We start from the raw sequence: 21002 nt of genomic DNA on the forward strand, positions 1-21002 counted from the left end.
GATAGAAAGGGCTCTTTCAGGATGACTGGGGTCCCTTTGAGAAAATGACTAATTTCGTACCGTCTAGGATAATCCTTATTATAGTGATATTCCTCACAGATGAGGTATGGATACTTATGTTTGCATTGGGAAGCATCACTAGCAAATGATTTAGGACTCTATTTTGGGGCATCAACTTTACCCTTTCCTTTGCCTTTCTTATTACCTTTAGAGGATTTATCCAATGTGGTAGACTAGACAATTTGAACCTCCGAGGTTTTACCAGGGCTGGATGCATTGCGAGAGGAATCATTGGGATAGTGTTGGACACCAACTTCTATTTGGAAGACGATTTTGCAGGGGTCTGAGTCACTAAACCAATTACTCCATCAACAGGAGGGGTAACAGGAGACTTAGATATCGTCAAATTAGATGATGGTCTGGGTGCATCGAGTAACAAATCATATAACGTGCTGGACTGTGAATAGACAAGGTATAGATACTGGGCACGCACGATGGCTTGTTCCTCAGTGATGCATCCACCCATAGCAATGTCCTCAGCAATTTTGTTGACAAATGATTTGGTGAACCACTCGATCAACAAATGATTAGCAATTTCAAAATTAATCAGATAGCGCCTACGTCTCCATTCATGGATGTGATCGAACATGTAAGTCACAGTGTCTTGCTTGAGTGACATTAACAGATGGGTGCTAGTTTCATAGCGAACTAGTAGCTGGAAATTTGTGAGAAAGGCCATGGCGAGAGTGTTAAATTCATGATAGGTATTTTGAGGGAGCTAAATATACCACTTGGTTGCATCCCTTGTAAGAGTTTGTTGGAAAATACGAAGATGAATGGAATCATCAACATAGGAATTTGAGGAGCACCAGAGGTGATATGTCATCACGTGGGCTTGAAGGTCCTCTTTCACTTTTCCTTCAAACTTTGGAAAATCGCTCGGAATCTTGGATGGAACCGCAGGCCAATATGGAGAATGAAGAATCTGGTAATTCGTGAGTCTAGACACATCTAGAAATTACAGCGTAGCCAAGAATGGAAATTGAGTATTGAAAGGAATTTGAGGCTGATAAGGGGGCTCAACTGGTGCTGCCCATCCCTGCTAGTAAGGATTTTCTCCCTAAAGTGGAGGATTTTGTCCATAAGGCATTCGATTCCCCCCCCACTATAGGTTACCTTGCCCGTAGGGATGATTCTAATTGAAAGCCTTGAAGTTGTCTGGTTAAAGGCTATTGATAAGAAACATACTGGTTAAAAGGCTGTTGATTCTGCTAGCCTTAGACATATGGATTTTGCACCTGATGTCCCTGAGCATAAAGGTTTTGGACCTGCTGCCCCTAGATGAATGGGTTTTGGACCTATTGCCCTTAGACATAAGGATTTTGCACTTGTTGTCCTTGGACATAAGGATTTTGGACTTGCTGTCCTTGGACAAAAGGAGGCTAAACCTGTTGCCCTTGGACATAAGGATTTTGTGCCTGCTGCTGCAGGACTTGACCCTAGCCCTACCCTTGCAAGGGTTGACCCTGTTGATATGAGTATAAGGGTTGTTGTTGCCCGGGTTGACCTTGTGGCTGCAAGGGTTGACCTTGCAGTTGTAAAGGTTGTCCCTGCAGCTACAGAGGTTGACCTTGCGAAGGCATAGGCTGGGAGGATTGTCGTTCATACTACATTTGCGGCTACATGGTTTACTGCAACTGTTGCGAGGGTTTCCCCTGCAATTGTTGCAATTTTCCTTGTTGCGGCATGATATAGACTTGTTACTACATGGATGGCCCTTGCTGCAATGAAGGTTGCCCTTGCTGCTACATGGATGGCCCTTGCTGCAACGAAGGTTGCCCTTGCTATTACAGGAGTTTTCCTTGCTACTGCAAAGGTACTTCAGCAATTCCTGGATAGCTTGAAAGTTCCCGAATTGTATCTAGCCATACCCACCGGGTGCGGTGGATGGACCAAGTTGGACATAAGGTCCATGCTTAGGGATGTATGATGGATTATCCATTGCTTATGAGCCATATGGAATATAAGGAGGTTGGTACTGACTGTTAACACCCAGGTTGTTCCCTTTGACTCCCAAGGGAATACGGCCGGGGTAACCACTAACCAATCTTTGGATTGCAGTTTCTAGCCCAACTATAATCAGAGAGGGCTCTCTCTTTAAGGTTTGTCTATGTTTTGTGAAGATTTTAGGCTAGTTATGTGTTCAGGGTTTGGTTTTATGCTTTGGTTGAGGGATGTCTCTCTGTATCTAAGGTCGAAATCTTAAGATAGTTCTAATCCATTGGGCTATGGAGTCTGTGGCTACAGGTTATTTGAAATATTGAGTTGAATTGCTGAAACTGCAGGGCCATTTAAATACCTCATGAAACAAACTTGAAATTATGAGGATGAAGTGTGTTTAACCAGTGAAAAGCAATTAAGAATTTTCCACTAAGCTGGGGTGTGAGAAAGAGATATATTGTAAAGGAGCAGATTTGAATTCCTAAACAATAATCACTGTGAAAGATATAGCGTAGAGGTGTAGCACTTAAGAATTACACCTTTGTAACCATAACTGAAGAAAACATTTATAATAGCATAGATTGAATTCAGGGTATTCTATGAATAAGTCCTGGAATTAGTCTTTTTCTCTGCCATTAACTGTGAAATAGAACATGAATGGATTATGAAGAAAAAAACAAACATAAGGAACAGGTCAAAGAAACTTATTTTTCCATGAAATACGCAGGAATCTTGTAGCATTCAGCAATCATACACAACGCTTCAGACCACACGGAACTTTGGAAATTCCATTAGCTTTTGTATTAATACTCTGAAAATTTACAGCATAAGATCTCTAGAAGAGAAATCAACAACAACCCCTGCAAGCTTATGCGAGGGGGAATATATACAATTGGTCATGCAAAATATCTGAACCGTTGAGTCATCTGAGAAATAAATACGTTCACCAACTTTACAAAATAGCAGATAAAGAAGTTATTACTGCTATGAATACAAAATGAATGCTCTTTAATGCTGTCAGAAGTCTTTTTGACCTTTGGAGGCCACTGAGTCGGTTTAGCGTTCTGAATAAATGCTGAATGATGTGTCTTTATGCCCTGTCATCCTGTAGCTTTCTCGGCCTTGTCATCTGCAGCTGTCAGCGTGGCCTTAGTGGCCGAATCTCCCTGCTGAGTTGGCTCAGTCCACTCTTCTTCATTCATATTGCATGCATCAAACTTCCCTGTATATGATAACTTATGTTTTTTGATGAAAAAAATTGATGAGAGCCTCTTGTTCACAGTATCATCTGTATCATTTTGGTCCACCATTCCTGGGTGGGCAGTTGATGTCTCAGAATTGCATCTAAGGTCTCATCTGCCTCTGTATATTTATAGACGTTTGGAGGCACTTCGAACAAATGCTTGATCTCATTCATAATAAAAAATAAATTTTCTACTCTATCATAGAGATTTTGCCCAGATGCTGGCCCTGTTTCTTCTGAAGTACTTGGTGTTACAGTGATCTGATTTGTAGCAAATGTGTTGACCCTCTTTGCATAGTTCTCATGCGAAAGTAGCCTACCTGCGCTGTTCAGTAAGCCAGGAAGACCTTTGCCTTGTAGTACTGAAAAATTGTCCATGAACCTGTTCACTTCTGTCTGCATGTCCTGGCTTCTTCTTTCCAATGTCTGCACCAGGCTTCTTAATGTAAGGACCCTCTTTATCAGCAAAATGGTTTCAGTTCTGCTGGTAATTCCCATTGCTGCCAGCTGAGGACCTGTACGGTTATTGAGCACATTAATCATTCTATTGGCTACCTCAGGCATGTTGCCTAGAGATGCCCTTGCTCTCTGGATTTCTCTGTGTGCTTTTCCTATGAGTTCTATTTGCTCATGAATGGTCTCAATATATTGCCACTGATCTGTGATTGATTGGCCAATGTTGGCCCATAAAACTGTCTTGAGCTGAGCCACCACTTTGTCAAGGGTGAGCTCCTTTTCCAGCTCCTTTATCTTCTCTTTGAGAGCCTTTATCTCTCTTCCCTTCTCAGCTATGCCTTGTTTTGACTTGTCATATTTCTCATTTAGCCTAGCTAGACTCTCCCTGGCCTCATTTAGTTCTGCCATTTGGCCTTCTAAGGCCTAGATTTCATTCTTCAGCTTCTGCATGTCAAGGCTAGGAGCCTGGTCTGTTGTTGGTGCTGGTGCTGATGTAGATGGCACTGTTTGAGCTGTTTGTTTAGTAGGAGGAGCAGTAGTTTGAGGGGGTTCCTCAAGATTGATTATCTCTGGAGGGGGCTGAGAAGTTTGGCCTCCTTCCTTATGTTGTAATGATGCCTGCAGCGCAACCTCTGACTCTCCCAATTTCTCCTGTGTCTGGATCAGCTGTTTGTATAACGATACCAGCATAGCTGCTGCATCTTGGTCATGTCTCAGCTGAGCAACCTCTTCTGTTTGTGTGTGAATACTTGCTGGGATCTTAATCATTTTCCTCAATGCTGCCATGTCTACATCCCGTAGTTTCAATAGTGCTTGAACAGCCTTGATGTCCTTGGGATCATGCCGAAGCTCTATAATGATTTCCTCCAGCGCTTTGATTCGGTTATCCTTTGCCTGGGAGGAAGCTTTTTCCAACTCAAGTTGGGCAGCTGTATTATTTAGGCTATTTTCCAGCCTAAGATTTACCAATGTTTTGTCTGCAAGAGTGGCATACACCATCTCACCCGTTTGCTTATGCAATTCAATTTGATCCATTGGGTGGATATCTTTTGCAAGGACCTCAAGATTGGTCCTTAATTAGTCTACAGCTGACTGGGGCTGCAACATGGTTGGCATGAAATGACTCATTACCATTTTTCCCTCATGTACATCATAGGCAGACATCAATCTTTGCTAGTTTGTAGGAGCCATCTTTAACAAGTGATTGTAGAGCTGTATCTTGATTGGCTCATTCCTCTTTTTGATATCAATAAACTGTTGTTTGATGCCTACTTCGGCTCCCCTTTGCTGGCTTGAAGAGTTGACTTCTCCTCCAACTGTCCTTTCATGTTCCTGCTGAAAGGAACTTGCAGATGCCTCCATACTTGGTGGGCCCATGCCTAAAGATTGCCCAATGGGCATTTCTTCCTCAGAGAGGGGATTCATTCTATGCCTTTTCTCCCCGTGAGTTGTGGAGGTGGTGAGGGGAGTCTCTCTGTCCCTCTTCCGATTTCTATCCTCATTTTGTGGAGTTTGGAGGACCGAGGCCTCCACTGTAGTCTCCTGCCTAGGAGGCAGAGTGTCCTGTGCTTGCTTCCCTGTGGATATTGGGGCTTCAGATGTTTGCTCTTGCTGCCCTGGTTGCTCTTTTTCTTGCTGCCCCTCTTGTTGCTGTTCCTTTTGCTGTTGCACTTCCTGTTGCTGTTCTGTAGAAGCTAGCTATTGTGGCTCCATCTGTTTCTCTTTGCCTTTACTGGAAGTTTGATGAGTAGTTCTGGCTGCTTGCTGATGTGTTGTTGAAGATGATGCAGCTGCTCCAAGCTGCCTTTGGTATGAAGAGGAAACTTGCCCACAAGTTTCCAAGTCAGCCTCTTTCTCAATATTTTTTGCTTCTCTTTGTAGCATTTGCTCTCTAGTGATTGGCTCTTCTAGGGTGCCCTCTTTCCAACTTAGTTGATTGGCATATTTCTCAATATGAGGCAATCTGACATGAGGATAGCCACCCAGTTTATGTTTTACCCTTCTGAGAGAAATGAAATGATTAGGGTCATAAGGTATCCATTTGAAACTAGTTTCAAATCGGAGGGCCTCTAGCATGCCATCTGCTTCCTTCCATCCCTCCTCCCTTATGTTGTAAAGAAAAGGGCCTAGTTGGTTCCTGACCTTCAATTGCACTTTCTTGTTTTTACTATGGAAATGGATCATGTCTGCATTTCCAAACTGCCTAAAATACTCCAAGGAAAATAGTCTCATGGGGACATATCATGGCAGCCTATAAGGGTCCAACTCACAGCCATATATTCTGATTACTGTGTGGTGTTGGTAAAAGTACCAATCACCAATGCTGTAGGACTTAGAAAGATGGAGAATTCTTTGCATTTCATCTGTTAATCTTGGAGGAGGAACACCATATAACAAGGTCAAAGCTGGATGAATGAAAAGGTCTATGAATTCAGAGTATGTGTATGGTGAGCAAGAGGTGTGATGAAAAACTGAGGTCCAAAACACAACTGACCTTGGATTTCCCTGGGCATCAAGTTTCTTTAGAGGAATAGGGAAACTGTCAGGTTGATAAAATAAGAACAGATGATATATGTATCTGGTGTATCTAAACACCTTTTCCCTTTCTAGATTCAACAGTTGCTCATGAATCTTGTTTGCAATGTATGTAGCATAATCATAGTGCACAGCAGGAGGCTTTCCAGGAGAAAATATGGACGGCATAGCCATAATGGTGTCATCAACATCCTCAGTTCCCTTGTAGCCTAAGACATAGCTGATCAAATCTATAAGCATTTTGCCCAATTCATTGAGGTATGGATTTCCAATAGGAGGCGTTCTCATAGTTTCAGAGCCTGGTTGTATGAATAACTGATTGATTTTGATGATCTGGGCACTGGACAGGTTTCCCCGCTTCTTTAATAAGTCTAACATGGAGAGAGGAGTCAATGGTCTTGCAGTGTGAAAGTGCAGCATCTCATTTATGGCGTCAGGGGTGATATGGAACAAGACTGAGCCTGTGGGACTGACAACAGCTCTCTGACATGGATCATAACATTCAAAGCATCTATGGATCAAGTCTGGGAGTGAATTGACTTGAGGAAGGTTAAAAATAGGCAAATTGGAGTCCCAAATCCCTAATATATCAGCTCCACTAAGGTGTTGGGCTTTTAACTCATTCAGCAGATGGATATTAAATTTGGAGTTCATTGAAAATGAGTCTATCATCTGATAATCCTTACCCCCCAGGGCTTTCCATTCTAATTCTCTTTGTGGGGCATTCAGAGGTTGAATATTCAATGCAATTGGTGTTTCCATGGCTAATAAGGCCTCTGATTGGTATGTGAACTAGTTTGAGTGAGCAGAACAACACAAGGAGGAACTTTTGCAACAGAGAGGTAAATTGCAAGGAACAGAGGGTAAATTTTAACAGCAGCAATTGAAATACTGCACAGAGGACTGATAGAACTAATATCAGGACTGATTCAAGTGTCTCCACGGCGAATTATTATAGTTTCCGGGTCTACGTCCACGAATGCACGGACAGACTACAGGTTTGGTGAAAACTCGGACAAACAAGGCTCTCTAGGTGAATTTCGATTCAACAGTTGAAAATGAAGGCCAACCACCGGGGATTTACTGGTAAATTCAGTGTTTTCTTACTCTTTTAAGCTATCTTTGGACAACGAAGGATAAAACCAGGCGCAGAGGAATGCTTTGGATAAATACCTGGTAAACAGTCGGCAATGGCTACAATTGTAGGTGGGATGGAAGCGCCGGCGGTCTCTGGGTTGGATTCTGCAGGTTGGCAACGAATGAACGTAATTTGCATGCAGAGCAGAATAGTTCTTGTTTTGCAAAAAGTGAGAAAAACTGTGTTTTTCGACAAAAATATGGACTTTTGGGATTTTGGCACTTTTTTTGGATGACGTCAGCATGACGTCATCAGGTGTGGTCAGGGTCGGGTGACGTCAGCATGACGTCATCGAGTGACGTTGCGGCCTGTGAGTGGTCCACGGGGATGATGAGGTGGCAGACAGGTCAGAGCAGTGGCGGACAGGGGCGCTGACGTGGTGGCGATGTGGTATGACGCGAGCACGACATGGCAGTGATGAGGAGGTGACGTGAGCAGCAGAAAACCATAAGCGGTAAGTGGATTTTCTCGGACCACCTTAGATACGGCCGCGGTTTTGTCAGAGGGCGACCCGAGAAATTATGGGGGCGACGCGTGGCAGAGACCTGACGTCACCCTCTGACAGTTTCTCGGGTGCTATCTTACGGACGTCGGGCCCGACCCGATATGCATGTGGGCCGTCCGATGAAAAGACCCGGATCCGACGGTCGACGGATCGCTAAAGTGCCAGGACAATATGGAAGGGGGCCGGGAATAAAATAATATTTGTTTTTGAAATGTGTGTCCGGCGAGACTTAGGACTTCGGCGAATAATATGGGTTTTCAATGTATTTTTTATAAAAATGCGCATTTGCGCCAAACTTTGGATAAAGCCGAAAAGTGGGTTTTGATGTATTTTTGCAAATAAAGTGGGTTAGGGGTGGAAATAGGGTTTTTTACAAGGTTCTTTTGCAAATGAAGGGGCAAATGGTTTAAATGATTTCTGAAGGGAAAAGAGGGGTAATGCTTAGGCTATTAAACTGACCAGAGGTCAATTTAATCCCTGACTTTGGACATATTGCTATAATGCCAAGGGGAAGGGAATATTTATAGAATGCTTGGGGTTTATACACCATAGTGTTTATAATAGTAGGGGAAAAGGGGAACATAGGGGATTTAGATAATAAGAAGTTAGGGGTTAATATGTGTGGAAGAGGTGAATGAGAAGGGATAACACTAAGTTTATATGAAAACAACTTAGCTTAGAGAGTAGATCAAAATGAAAAGAATTTTAGACAAGAAATGTGGTTTTTAAAGGAATAAGAACCAACATAAAACCTTGAATCCTTTCATGAACACAACTGGTAATGGGATTGTTAGCAATGAATGTGAATGGGGGGAAACAGGAAGTTAGACATGCTCCTTTGTTTTGCTGCAAAATGATGGAGAAGAGGGCCTTCTCTATCCACTGATGTTCCTTTATAATATGTTATCAAACATTCAATTGAAAGGAATGACATTTCTGCAACCCCCTCTACCTACCCATCTACTTGCCTAGCATTTTTTGTTTCTTCATGGAGGGTGCACTTAGACTTGCAGTCCCTCATGTGCCTTTTCTTTTCTTTTGGCTTTATCTTTTTATTTTCTATCTAGAACTACCCTTATTGCTTCCAAGGTCCCAGATTAAGCAGTTGGGAACCTTAATTCTCTACCTAACTACTGGTCTACCAAGATTAAACAGTTTGGACAGACTTCTTTCTCTATTCTACAACAGAAAATTGAAACATGGCATGATTTAGATTAGGCTGTTGGACCATCCATCCAAAACTGAGTCAACATCAAGCTTATGTACACACATTGTCTTCTCTTGGAAATATGGGATCTTTGCATCACCAAAGCAGAGCATATTTGGAACTTTCATTGCCAATCATGAAATATGAAACCTATTGGTATAGGTAGCTAATAGTGGCTCCACATGGGGATGGTTTTTCCATTTGAAAGACCAAGAACAGCAGGTCAGAATGCCTTGGTCCTTGACTTCTTTTACCAAAACTTGGAGTATTGTTCTTTGAAATCTCAAAACTGTGCTCTTCCCATCTTGGTAGATCTCTGAACTTATTTGCCTTTTACTGATAACTCACAAAACTTGGAAAACTGCATTTTTACATGTTTAACGGAAAGTAATATATACACCTGAGTATGTACAAGGGAGAATTAGGCTACACTCATGGATAGTAGTCAAAATAGTGCTTCAACATCCTGCCATTCACAGGACCTTCATCCAAATCAGTTTCATCAAGATTCCTAAGGAAGTATTATTTCCTTGCACTGCTTGAACAGCAAATGGTCCTCTCCAAAGGGAATCAAATTTTCCATTTTTTCCTTTATCTTCCCTTCTTGAATCCCACTTGAGGACTTTGTCACCAATGTTGAAATCTTCAGCCTTAGTCCTTCTATCAAAAGCTTTCTTTAACTTTTCTTGTAAAACTTGAACTCTGCTATAAACTTGGTCTCTAGTTTGCTGCAAACATATTATTTGATTGATCCTTCTTTGCATGTCATTTGGTTCAGCCTGACTTTCTTGTAGTAGTTTCATAACAGGAACACCTAGTGATGGAGGAAATTTGGCTTCTAGTCCATAGACCAACTCATATGGGCTGACCCCAATGGATCTCTTGGTTGTTAGTCTATCTGCCCATAAGGCATTGACCAGCTTCTTATGCCAATTCTTCTTATTTTCTTCCAACACCTTCTTTATGATGTTTACAAGGCTTTTATTTGATGATTCAGCAAGGCCATTTCCTTGGGGATAGTATGCAGTAGAATGGCCCAAGGTAATGTGGAATTTGTGGCAGAAATTCACCATCTTCTTAGATCTGAAAGCAACAGCATTGTCTGTTATTATCTTATCAGGACAACCAAATCTGGAGAGGATATTGGTCTCAAGGAACTGAATGATAGTAGTATCATTTGCTTGTCTACATGGAACAGCTTCAATCCATTTAGTAAAGTAGTCTGTAGCTCTTAGAATCCATCTATGTTGGCCTGAGGATGAGGGATGAATTTCCCCAATGAAATCCAAGCCCCATTGTTGAAAAGGTCTCTCTGTTGCAATAGGCCTCAAAGGAAGTGGCAGTAACTTTCTCTTTCCCTCAAACACTTGGCATTTATGACATGAGGTAGTAAATTTTTTAACATCAGAGAAGACAGTGGGCCAATAGTGACCAGCCCTCAATATCTTATCCACAGTGGACTTCCAATACAAGTGTCCACCACAATCACCTGCATGAAATTCTTTCATGACATTCTTAGTCTCATTCTCAATCAAGCAGTTTAATAGTATACCCTCATGGTTTTTCCAAAGTAAATTGCCATCCATGACACAAAATCTTGAAGCTTTCATTTTTAGGAACCTACACTTAGTTCTGGACAATCCTGGGGGAGCACACAGGTTTTGCAACACATAACATATATCAGAATACCAAGGGGATTGTTCAAAGGCTACATTGATCTTTGGAGTCGTCAGCTCCGGTTCATTGTCCAGCTGGTTTATGTCTAAGGCTTGGAAGTTTGCATCTGTCATTAATTTAGCCAAACCTTGCCCTTTTATCAGTTTTGTAGGTTTTATTTCAATATCAAATTCCAAGATGTTGGCAATCCACTTTCCTCTTCTGCCCTCTAAGTTTTCTTGAGTGAGTATGTCTTTCACAATGGGACTTGGCACATAAGCTATAACATGGGAGTACAGGATGTAAATCCTAAAGTCTTTAATGGCCTTGACCAAAGCATAAGCTTGTTTCTCCATGATCTGATATTTCAGAGGTGCATCTCTAAGAGCTCTACTAAAGAAAGCAATGGGTTTCTCATTTCCTTGGTCATCTTTCTGTAATAAGACAACAGCAATGGTATGCTGGGAGGCAAAGGAGAAGATGATAAATTCTCTGTCAAATTGAGGATTTGTTAAGACTGTTGTTTGGGTAAGGGCCAAATTTATGCCTTCAAAAGCTTGATTTGCTTCTACCGTCCATTTTACTTTTGAATCCTTCTTTAGCATGTTATTCAGTAATCTGATCAATTCTGCTAGGTTTGGGATAAACCTCCTTAAGAAGTTAATTTTTCCCAAGAAAGCTTGTAATTCTTTGATGTTTCTTGGGTGGGGCATTTGTAAGATAGCTTGTATCCTGTCTGGGTCAATTCTAATTCCATCCTTTGAAATGATGTGACCTAACAGCTTACCTTCTTCCAAACCAAACAGAGACTTCTTGGGGTTTAAGGAAATGCCATATTTCCTACAAGTTATGAATATTTGCCTTAGATGTTTCAAGTGTTCTTGGTCAGACTTTGAGAAGGGTGTGAGGTCATCTAAATAAATAACAAGGAAGTCATGAATCTCCTTGGAAAAATCAATATCCATTGCTCTCTAAAATGTAGCCCCTGCATTTTTCAATCCAAAAGGCATTTTTACATATTTGAATGTTCCCCATGGGGTAGTGAATGCGGTTTTGTCTTGATCATCAGGATGTACTAGGATCTGATTAAAGCCTGAGAATCCATCAAGTAATGAGATCCTTGAAGCCCCTACCACTCTTTGGAGAATGTGATCCATCTTAGGTAAGGGGTAATTATCTTTCAAGGACACTTGATTCAAGTTCCTTAGATCAACACAAAGCCTTATTTCACCAGTTTTCTTTCTTGTGGGCACCAAATTTGAGATCCAGTCTGAAAACCTGATTGGTGCTATGATGCCAACTTTAAACATTTTTTGTAGCTCTTTTTCAATTGAAGGGAGAAGCATGGGATTGATCCTTCTCAATTTCTGCTTAAATGGCTTTTGATTAGGCTTGAGAGGGATAGTGTGTTGGATAACAGAGGTGTCATAGGATTTTAAATCCTCATAACCTGCAAAGACATCTTGAAACTCTTTGAAGAGGTCAATGTATTTAGGTTTTTGATTAGGAGGTAAGGATGCAGACAATTTTATTATCTTGGGTTTCTCAATGGTTCCAATGTTGCATTCTTCAATGGCAGCATTAAGGGGCTGCATTTTTGGTTTTCTAGGGATATCATTTGAATCAAAAATGTCCTCCAATGGAGTTAGGCCTGTTGGAAGAAAATTGTCTTTCAGCTCTATGATTTCAGCCTCTGTACCAGCTATTTCTTCACAACTGATTTGTTGAATTTCTTGTATGTTGTCTTTGTTAAAAATTGTTGGATGTAGCATTTGGTTAGCTGTTTTGGGTGATATTGCCCTGTGGTTCTGTTCACTAAGTATTTGTGATTGACTTTCTCCCTCAGTGTCAATGTTTAGTCCTGCAAATTCTTGTTGCAAGGTCAAGAAATTATTTATTTGTGTATCATCTTCAAACACTTGCCAGTCTTTAACATTGTTTGGGACAGAAGGTCTGTGTTTTACCTCGGCTGTAAAGAAATCGCTAGGTTCAAAGGGTAGTTTGCAGGTGCTTGCAAATGTGGCCAAACTGTGAGCATGGAGATTATGGGTTCTAGAAATTTTGGTAATTTGAAATTCAGTGAAGGAACTTAGTATTTCAGCAGCAGCAGACCTATAAGATCTCAATCTTCTGTCATTAGTGACAAAATTCCCCTTTACTTGTTGGATAATTAAGTCTGAATCTCCCATGATTGAAACCTTTGTGGCTTGTAAGGATTTTACTAGTTTGAGGCCTAGTAAAAGAGCTTCGTATTCTGCCATATTGTTAGTGCACCTAAAGTTTAGCCTATAAGCTCGGCCTTCTGCGTGACTGTTTTGTTTGTTATGTATCCAAACTCCTGCTCCTGCCCCTAATTTGTTGACAGACCCATCAAATTCAAGAAACCATAGGATCTCTTGTTTTAGGGGAGGATTAGTAGCTTCTCTGTAATCTGGAATTGTGAGTTGAAGTTCTGGTTTTTCACTTAGTTTATCTTCTAGGACACTTTCATTTGTTGACCTTTCAACCATTATTTCCTGAGTAGCAGCTTGTTCATTTATATCCTGATCTTGTTTGAGTGTCTTGGTTTCATCATTTGTAGGACCTGTATTGTCATTGAAGAGAATATATGAGTCAATGTCAGAATGGACAGCATATATGGGAAAGTTTTGAGGTTTTTCTTCACTGCTGACCATGTATTTCATGAGGGTTTCTCTGTATAGTCTTTTTGGTTGCCCAAAGACAGAGATAGTGGCATAGGACATGTCTAATTGAAGAGAACCTTGAAGTTTAGCCCCCCATGATCTTGATAACAACATCCCATATTTAGGTGGAATATCTGCAACTACAACATCCATCAAGATTGTCTTATTGGGGTATTGAACAAGTGAGACACAAAGATCCTTTATCAGGCCTAAACACTTAACTTGGCTGGAGTCAAATGAGAATAGGTCCTTATATGGTCTTGTAATATCTAGATTTAATCTTTCCATGACTGATTTGGGCATCAGGTTGTGGGAAGCACCTGAGTCAAACATTGCATTGTGTAATATCTTGTCATGAACATGCAGGCTGACATAAAAAGGTAGGATTCCTGTAACTGCTATCTTTCCATCAACTTCTGGGCCGAAAAGTAGTTCAGGAGTATCATCCAACACATTAACATCATCTTTGTTATGATTGAGTTGAAGGGATTTCTGTATTTGTTGTTTATAGATGTCATGTTTAGCCAACTCTGAGAGAGGAATGGCTATTTTCAGTTTTCCAATTTCAGCTTCTAGGTCAAAAGGTCTTTCAGATTGGGTCTTAGTGTTTTGGTTAATAGCCCTTTCCTTTTCAATGGAATCCTTGATGCCTTCCTCCTGGTTCTTTTTCTGATCTTGAGGCTTATCCTTTTTACTTGTCTTTTGAGAAATGTTGCTTGGCTTATGTTGGAAAGGTGTTGTATCCTCTGGTTGTTGATTTGAGGGAGATGCTTCAGTTATTTCCTCAATTGTTACCTCATTTGTAATTGGACCAGTTCAGTCACTTGGCTCTGTGACAATAGCTTTCTTAGGTTGTGGTGTGTCCTTTGTTTTGTCAGGCTGTGTCACATTTATTGTCCTACTCCTCAATCTGTATTTCTTATGAGCTTCAAAAACAGCTGTATCATAGCCTTGTTTAAAATCATATGACTCACCTGATTTGGTTTGGAATTGCTTGATGTCATCATCCTTATGATCTTCCTGTGTTAAAAAACTTGATTTTCACCATCTAAACCCATTAGATTGATGTGAGGATCTTCATTAGGTTCATTAGATGTAGAAGCCTCAGCATAATTTTCTTGGAGAGGGGGTCTGATATGTTGATCAGGATCAGTCCTTCCAACATTTTGGTTTTGAGTCTTTCTAAAGTTTTGGTTTCTTGCATTGCTTGTTTGCCCTTCCCATGATGACTTTCTTTCTATGGTTTCCACTCTGTCCCCAAGTCTGTCCATACCTTTGATGATCGCATCTAACTTCTGCTCAAATGTTGAGGGTTATTCTTTAAAGGTAGTTCTTCTTTCAGTTCTTGCCCTATTTCTCTTGGCAATCAGATTTGCCTCTACACTTACTGCTATGTCTTGCATGTCTGCCAACATTGCAGGGGCTCTTTCTCTTAATTGATATGCCATATCAACATCAAATCCATCAGGGAACTTAATTAGTGCTAAATCAGGTGGTGGTCTGAGGTTTTGAGGAATGGCGCTATAGACAGAATTGAATCTAGTGCAATAGTCTGAAACAGTTTCCTGTGGACCCCTCTTTATGGTGTCATATTCAGATAAAATGTGTAGAGGGTCTTTTTTCTTTTCCCATCTGTTTAGGAAGGACTGATAAAGGGCACCCGAGTTAGCTATAGAATTTGCAGCCAGTGCCCTGAACCATGTTCTCACTTCACCTGTCAGACTTTGTACAAAGATTTTCATTCTCACATCATCATCATCTATCTCATAGTTTTCAAAGTAGTCTTGCATCTTCTTGGTATGCTGTAAGGCAGTGTATGTACTGGTTCCGTCAAAATAAGTTATTTTTCCTTGGTAATCCTGAGGCATGGCCCCAGGATTGTTAGGCAGCTGGAGGGGTGCATACCGATTTGCCATGTTTGGTGGGACAACTGGAACAACAGGAACAACAATAGCAGTTTGTGTGTTAGATGTTGCCAATATGTTTTGTGAAGTGGATGATGAAGAGGGGGAGGAATGAGTTGTATGGAGGTGAATAGTAGGTTTAGAAGGGGTGGGGATAAAACTATGTTGAACTGCCTCAGGGCTAGATTCAGGAGATTGCTCCCATTCCTCTTGGCTTTTATGAGTTTTATGGATCAAATTGGGATTATCGAAAACAGGAGGAGGATTTGGGTCAGGATTTGACCTGGTGTGCCTAGTTTTCCTTTTAGGAGCCAGCTTCTGAACTTCTTTTTGTAGGGATTTCTAAGGATGTAGTTATCTTCTGATAAGGGTTGGTCAGTTATAGCACAGCTATATGAAAAGTAATACTGAATAAAGATTGACTGAGGCAGCTTTTATATACTCCTGCAAATGCAAAGCAGAGGCAGTTTCTAAGGCTATCTGGCTGTCACCCAGGCTTTATCTACAGCATTAAGAATAAGATAGGAGATTGCAAAGTTTATCCAGGTTCCCAGTGGAGTCGCCATTTATGTTAACACCCAGGTTGTTCCCTTTGACTCCCAAGGGAATACGGTCGGGGTAACCACTAACCAATCTTTGGATTACAGTTTCTAGCCCAACTGTAATCAGAGAGGGCTCTCTTTTTAAGGTTTGTCTCTGTTTTGTGAAGATTTTAGGCTAGTTATGTGTTCAGGGTTTGGTTTTATGCTTTGGTTGAGTGATGTCTCTCTGTATCTAAGGTCGAAATCTTCAGATAGTTCTAATCCATTGGGCTATGGAGTCTGTGGCTACAGGTTATTTGAAATATTGAGTTGAATTGCTGAAACTGCAGGGCCATTTAAATACCTCATGAAACAAACTTGAAATTATGAGGATGAAGTGTGTTTAACCAGTGAAAAGCAATTAAGAATTTTCCACTAAGCTGGGGTGTGAGAAAGAGATATATTGTAAAGGAGAAAATTTGAATTCCTAAACAATAATCACTGTGAAAGATATAGCGTAGAGGTGCAGCACTTAAGAATTACACCTTTGTAACCATAACTGAAGAAAACATTTATAATAGCATAGATTGAATTCAGGGTATTCTATGAATACGTCCTAGAATTAGTCTTTTTCTCTGCCATTAACTGTGAAACAGAACATGAATGGATTATGAAGAAAAACACAAACATAAGGAACAGGTCAAAGAAACTTATTGTTCCATGAAATACGCAGGAATCCTGTAGCATTCAACAATCATACACAACGCTTCAGACCACACGGAACTTTGGAAATTCCATTAGCTTTTGTATTAATACTCTGAAAATTTACAGCATAAGATCTCTAGAAGAGAAATCAACAACAACCCCTGCAAGCTTATGCGAGGGGGAATATATACAATCGGTCATGCAAAATATCTGAACCGTTGAGTCATCTGAGAAATAAATACGTTCACCAACTTTACAAAATAGCATATAAAGAAGTTATTACTGCTATGAATACAAAATGAATGCTCTTTAATGCTGTCAGAAGTTTTTTTGACCTTTGGAGGCCACTGAGTCGATTTAGCGTTCTGAATAAATGCTGAATGATGTGTCTTTATGCCCTGTCATCCTGTAGCTTTCTCGGCCTTGTCATTTGCAGCTGTCAGTGTGGCCTTAGTGGCCGAATCTCCCTGCTGAGTTGGCTCAGTCCACTCTTCTTCATTCATATTGCATGCATCAAACTTCCCTGTATATGATAACTTATGTTTTTTGATGAAAAAACTTGATGAGAGCCTCTTGTTCACAGTATCATCTGTATCATTTTGGTCCACCATTCCTGGGTGGGCAGTTGATGTCTTAGAATTGCATCTAAGGTCTCATCTGCCTCTGTAAATTTATAGAAGTTTGGAGGCACTTCGAACAAATGCTTGATCTCATTCATAATAAAAATAAATTTTCTACTCTATCATAGAGATTTTGCCCAGATGCTGGCCCTGTTTCTTCTGAAGTACTTGGTGTTACAGTGATCTGATTTGTAGCAAATGTGTTGACCCTCTTTGCATAGTTCTCATGCGAAAGTAGCCTACCTGCGCTGTTCAGTAAGCCAGGAAGACCTCTGCCTTGTAGTACTGCAAACTTGTCCATGAACCTGTTCACTTCTGTCTGCATGTCTTGGCTTCTTCTTTCCAGTGTCTGAACCAGGCTTCTTAATGTAAGGACCCTCTTTATCAGCAAAATGGTTTCAGTTCTGCTGGTAATTCCCATTGCTGCCAGCTGAGGACCTGTACGGTTATTGAGCACATTAATCATTCTATTGGCTACCTCAGGCATGTTGCCTAGAGATGCCCTTGCTCTCTGGATTTCTCTGTGTGCTTTTCCTATGAGTTCTATTTGCTCATGAATGGTCTCAATATATTGCCACTGATCTGTGATTGATTGGCCAATGTTGGCCCATAAAACTGTCTTGAGCTGAGCCACCACTTTGTCAAGGGTGAGCTCCTTTTCCAGATCCTTTATCTTCTCTTTGAGAGCCTTTATCTCTCTTCCCTTCTCAGCTATGATTTGTTTTGACTTGTCATATTTCTCATTTAGCTTAGCTAGACTCTCCCTGGCCTCATTTAGTTCTGCCATTTGGGCTTCTAAGGCCTGGATTTCATTCTTCAGCTTCTGCATGTCAAGGCTTGGAGCCTGGTCTGTTGTTGGTGCTGGTGCTGATGTAGATGGCGCTGTCTGAGATGTTTGTTCAGTAGGAGGAGCAGTAGTTTGAGGGGGTTCCTCAAGATTGATTATCTCTGGAGGGGGCTGAGAAGTTTGGCCTCCTTCCTTCTGTTGTAATGCTACCTGCAGCGCAGCCTCTGACTCTCCCAATTTCTCCTGTGTCTGGATCAGCTGTTTGTATAATGATACCAACATAGCTGCTGCATCTTGGTCATGTCTCAGCTGAGCAACCTCTTCTGTTTGTGCGTGAATAGTTGCTGGGATCTTAATCATTTTCCTCAATGCTGCCATGTCTGCATCCCGTAGTTTCAATAGTGCTTGAACAACCTTGATGTCCTTGGGATCATGCCCAAGCTCTATAATGATGTCCTCCAGCGCTTTGATTCGGTTATCCTTTGCCTGGGAGGAAGCTTTTTCCAACTCAAGTTGGGCACCTGTATTATTTAGGCTATTTTCCAGCCTAAGATTTACCAATGTTTTGTCTGTAAGAGTGGCATACACCATCTCACCCGTTTGCTTATGCAATTCAATTTGATCCATTGGGTGGATGTCTTTTGCAAGGAACTCAAGATTGGTCCTTAAGTAGTCTGCAGCTGACTGGGGCTGCAACATGGTTGGCATGAAATGACTCATTACCATTTTGCCCTCATGTACATCATAGGCAGACATCAATCTTTGCTGGTTTGTAGGAGCCATCTTTAACAAGTGATTGTAGAGTTGTATCTTGATTGGGTCGTTCCTCTTTTTGATATCAATAAACTGTTGTTTGATGCCTACTTCGGCTCCCCTTTGCTGGCTTGAAGAGCTGACTTCTCCTCCAACTGTCCTTTCATGTTCCTGCTGAAAGGAACTTGCAGATGCCTCCATACTTGGTGGGCCCATGCCTAAAGATTGCCCAATGGGCATTTCTTCCTCAGAGAGGGGATTCATTCTATGCCTTTTCTCCCCGTGAGTTGTGGAGGTGGTGAGGGGAGTCTCTCTGTCCCTCTTCCGATTTCTGTCCTCATTTTGTGGAGTTTGGAGGACCGAGGCCTCCACTGTAGTCTCCTGCCTAGGAGGCAGAGTGTCCTGTGCTTGCTGCCCTGTGGATATTGGGGCTTCAGATGTTTGCTCTTGCTACCCTGGTTGCTCTTTTTCTTGCTGCCCCTCTTGCTGTTGCACTTCCTGCTACTGTTCTGTAGAAGCTAGCTGTTGTGGCTCCATCTGTTTCTCTTTGCCTTTACTGGAAGTTTGATGAGTAGTTCTGGCTGCTTGCTGATGTGCTGTTGAAGATGATGTAGCTGCTCCAAGCTACCTTTGGTATGAAGAGGAAACCTTCCCACAAGTTTCCAAGTCAGCCTCTTTCTCAATATTTTTTGCTTCTCTTTGTAGCATTTGCTCTCTAGTGATTGGCTCTTCTAGGGTGCCCTCTTTCCAACTTAGTTGATTGGCATATTTCTCAATATGAGGCAATCTGACATGAGGATAGCCACCCAGTTTATGTTTTACCCTTCTGAGAGAAATGAAATGATTAGGGTCATAAGGTATCCATTTGAAACTAGTTTCAAATCGGAGGGCCTCTAGCATGCCATCTGCTTCCTTCCATCCCTCCTCCCTTATGTTGTAAAGAAAAGGGCCTAGTTGGTTCCTGACCTTCAATTGCACTTTCTTGTTTTTACTATGGAAATGGATCATGTCTGCATTTCCAAACTGCCTAAAATACTCCAAGGCAAATAGTCTCATGGGGACATATCTTGGCAGCCTATAAGGGTCCAACTCACAGCCATATATTCTGATTACTGTGTGGTGTTGGTAAAAGTACCAATCACCAATGCTGTAGGACTTAGAAAGATGGAGAATTCTTTGCATTTCATCTGTTAATCTTGGAGGAGGAACACCATATAACAAGGTCAAAGCTGGATGAATGAAAAGGTCTATGAATTCAGAGTATGTGTATGGTGAGCAAGAGGTGTGATGAAAAACTGAGGTCCAAAACACAACTGACCTCGGATTTCCCTGGGCATCAAGTTTCTTGAGAGGAATAGGGAAACTGTCAGGTTGATAAAATAAGAACAGATGATATATGTATCTGGTGTATCTAAACACCTTTTCCCTTTCTAGATTCAACAGTTGCTCATGAATCTTGTTTGCAATGTATGTAGCATAATCATAGTGCACAGCAGGAGGCTTTCCAGGAGAAAATATGGACAGCATAGCCATAATGGTGTCATCAACATCCTCAGTTCCCTTGTAGCCCAAGACATAGCTGATCAAATCTACAAGCATTTTGCCCAAGTCATTGAGGTATGGATTTCCAATAGGAGGCGTTCTCATAGTTTCAGAGCCTGGCTGTATGAATAACTGATTGATTTTGATGATCTGGGCACTGGACAGGTTGCCCCCCTTCTTTAATAAGTCTAACATGGAGAGAGGAGTCAATGGTCTTGCAGTGTGAAAGTGCAGCATCTCATTTATGGCCTCAGGGGTGATATGGAACAAGACTGAGCCTCTGGGACTGACAACAGCTCTCTGACATGGATCATAACATTCACAGCATCTATGGATCAAGTCTGGGAGTGAATTGACTTGAGGAAGGTTAAAAATAGGCAAATTGGAGTCTCAAATCCCTAATATATCAGCTCCACTAAGGTGTTGGGCTTTTAACTCATTCAGCAGATGGATGTTAAATTTGGAGTTCATTGAAAATGAGTCTATCATCTGATAATCCTTATCCCCCAGGGCTTTCCATTCTAATTCTCTTTCTGGGGCATTCAGAGGTTGAATATTCAATGCAATTGGTGTTTCCATGGCTAATAAGGCCTCTGATTGGTATGTGAACTGGTTTGAGTGAGCAGAACAACACAAGGAGGAACTTTTGCAACAGAGAGGTAAATTGCAAGGAACAGAGGGTAAATTGTAACAGCAGCAATTGAAATACTGCACAGAGGACTGATAGAACTAATATCAGGACTGA

Source organism: Pinus tabuliformis, chromosome 6 (genome assembly GCF_031772625.1).
Source record: "Pinus tabuliformis cultivar Carrire ecotype Pingquan chromosome 6, CPIR1, whole genome shotgun sequence".
Taxonomy (NCBI): Eukaryota; Viridiplantae; Streptophyta; class Pinopsida; order Pinales; family Pinaceae; genus Pinus; species Pinus tabuliformis.